General features: G+C 41.4%; 1 protein-coding gene across 2 annotated transcripts in view; it reads right to left on the reverse strand.

The window, feature by feature from the left end:
- Positions 1 to 1,862, reverse strand: part of FSTL5 (follistatin like 5) — a 570,527-nt gene extending 568,665 nt beyond the window's left edge. For both annotated transcript variants that reach the window (XM_006771055.2, XM_006771054.2), the window contains exon 1: positions 1,136 to 1,862. The gene's annotated coding sequence lies outside the window, so the exon portion shown is untranslated. The remainder of the gene's footprint in view (positions 1 to 1,135) is intronic.
- Between the last annotated feature and the right edge of the window lie 1,369 nt (positions 1,863 to 3,231).

Raw genomic sequence — 3,231 nt, forward strand, 5'->3', positions numbered from 1 at the left:
CCCCAATCATTTCCCAGCCATCATTTACACTTAATCTGATGTCACTAAATGTCATAAATGAAAGATCATAATTCTATCTATCAAACAAGCCATCATGTGTTTCAAAGTCTGAACAGTAATGAAAAACACACAGCACCAGCTAACTTCTATCATTTAATAATCATTCACTGTGAGAAGTACTATTTGGTGGTTTTCTGTACTGAATTCTTTCTCCAAACACACTCAAAACACACTGCCAATTGACAAAAGGAAAATAGCTTCAAAAGAAAATCTTCTAAGTAGAGAAAAGCTCTCTGTTAAGCATGCAAGAGGTTAAACATTGCTGAAATAGCGAGACATTTTCTCAACCCACACTTCTGAGTTCCATTCAATTACCAACAGCAATAGCAACTATAATACAAGCTAAAACTGTATTATTAAATAAGAGCTTTCCATTTACATCCAACTCTAACCTGAGGGGGTAGGAGGGGATGACATTTACTAGTCAACAGCAGAACAAACAGCTCCCAACTTGGAAATGCACATGACCTTGGGGTATAGAATTTTCAGAGACTGAGTTTCACAAGTTTTATTTGGATCTGCTGCATAACAATACATCTAAATAAACCCAGCATGGTATCAATGCTCCTATTCCTAGCACCTCTCCTCCAAACATGTTAAGAGAGCTCTGCACTTTGTAGATTATGCTTTAGATACCAGAGGTAATATTAATAAATCAGAAATTAGTCCACTCACATATGTCTTTAAGAATACATTTATTTTAAACAACTTGTTGGTTGATTTATTTACTGTAATTTATTAACATATTCGGGGGCTTGCATTGAATTGTTCCTGCTCCTTGAGCCATGCTGGAAGTGTTGCTCTACAAATGTTTATATTTATAAAGCAGGATGTAACATGATGACATTAACTTCACACAAAAAGCAAAGCCCTCAATTTCCCCTCTAGAATCCAGTGCATAATTACCAATAGATGTTCTTTTAATAATAATGATAAAAATCATTAAATAATTACTGCAATCATTGCCAAAAGTACCATTTCAAATTATAAAAATAATCGTAACTTGCTTTTAAATTTTGTATAGCAGTCTGAATCCCCCCCCCTTTATAATAATTTATAACAATATTTTTCTTACCTTTTTTTAACAGTCAAAAAAAGTCTCCCAGAAAGATCCCTAAAAGGTGTGGAAATAGAAATAACAATAAAAATAATAATTAAAAAAAAAAACTAAAAAGATCCTCTTAGCTGAAAAAAGATGAAAATAGTTTGGTCTAAAACTATAGAAATCTCCAAAGTCACGCCTGAATGAGCGCCCAGGTGGCAAAGAGAGGACTCTCTCCCACGTCCGCTACCACACTCCTTTGTCAAGTTGATATAGTCCTGCTGGCGAAGCGGTCCGGCAGGGCACAGAGGGTGCAAGAGGGCGTTGCCTCGAGATGCCAGAGCAACTGGTCTGCTCGCGTCCCAGGTTCAGCACCCACAGCACAGCGGACAGCACCAGTTCCTCTCACCTCCAGGTTTGTCTCAGTCACTGAACCAGGCTGAGTCTAGCACCTCCTCCCTAAGCAAGAGCTGCTGCCACTCAACCGGGCGGGCCCCGCCCCCACAGCTGACGTAACTATTTTGCATATCAACTCGCGGAGAAGTGCGGGGCCACCCCTGTGACTTGGCTCCTGCTGGGGTCAGCTGAGGCATTCCGGGCGAGAAATTCCAGACTTCTGATCAGCGTGGGCATCGCTGGACCTCACGCGCCCTTCACAAGCAGTCCTGAGGAAACTGAACGCTTGCGGCTTCGCCACAGCCTCTGCTTTCCCTGGGACTGCCGGTCCGAGCAGCCGAGCCCTCCGCGGGCACAGCAGCTCCCGGAGAAAGACGCGAGGAGGGAGGAGGCGGCGCCGCCGGGAGGGGAGAGGCTGGGCGGGGGTGGGAAGCCACTGGGGAACAGAACGAATCCGTTCATGCACTCCAAAACAGTCCCCTGATCCTTTTGGTCAAACTTTCCTGCTCTTCCCTCCATTTGTTTACTGGGAAGGATGTGTTTGGTGTTCCGTTCCCTTTTCCTCGGCTCACGGAACTGCTAGAGGGAGTCGCTGCAGCAGAAACTTGTTCTGGAGAAAAACATGCTTTGAGCACCAGGAGAAAATGAGAAAGCTGGCAGTGCTTATCATCATTCGTAAACAGAACCTTCTCTTAGTGTTTGCTATGAGGGCTGCGTAATATAGATCAGACTTCATGTATTTTCCTGTAAAATGTCAGCACTCTCCCTCTTTATTCTCATGGTTTAACTGTATCGTCCAGCTAAATGGAGTTGGAGATTACAGGGTTAAAAATAAAAATCATTTCGTGATGAAAACAGTGAAAGTTCTCAGCTTCCCCTTCCACTGCCAAAATCCTGACGGTTATGCAATATTTATTATGTCTAATATATCAAGTTGTTCTATGAAAGATGGGGTATGCCGGAAGCATTTCATAGCCTTCAGCAATCCTCTCAGTATATGTGAGGTTTCTTATCCCAGTGAGGCTTGAAGGGCCTTGACAGCGAAGACAGAGGGGATGCATGCCAGCCGATTCCTGAATGCTTTCCTGACTGCTTGAACTTGTAAACAAACAGCGAACTGAACTGGCCAACTATCCAAACGGCTTATTATTCACATATCCCCATGTCCCACCTACAGCCATCAGGACTTACTTGTATAAAAAAAGAGGGGTGGGGGAGACAATTAAAATGAAGCCTAAATTTTACCAAATTGGTTAAAACTTCTTTCATTAAAAAGTTTGTTCAAGCATTTTTATGGCATTCAAAACATTGTTTTCCACCAACATGCATACATACTGATAGGTGCTATATTCCTGGAGAGTAATATAATTTTGCACTGGATCTACTCATAAGTTTTCAGGGACTCTGTTGAAATGAATACACTTGTTTATTTTTCCTGTGAGGAAAATAATTAATAAATTTGATGTTCTGCAGTGTTCAAGAAATTGTTTGAGGAAGCAGATCTGCTTTGTGGGCATAGATATCCAATTTTTTTCTTAAGATTCACTTAAATAGGAGCAAAACTGAGGGGGGGGGAGTATTTTTGCTTTTGAGGGAAATTTCTCTTCTCTGCATTACATTAATTTTCTACATAAACCTTTCTTTTCAGCTTTCTTATAGAATTTGTCCATTTCTTTCCCAAATATTAAATTTTCTGGGTACATCACTCCAACATGTCTAGGCCATATTACATC

This window comes from Myotis davidii, unplaced genomic scaffold (assembly GCF_000327345.1).
Source record: "Myotis davidii unplaced genomic scaffold, ASM32734v1 scaffold225, whole genome shotgun sequence".
NCBI classification, from domain to species: Eukaryota; Metazoa; Chordata; class Mammalia; order Chiroptera; family Vespertilionidae; genus Myotis; species Myotis davidii.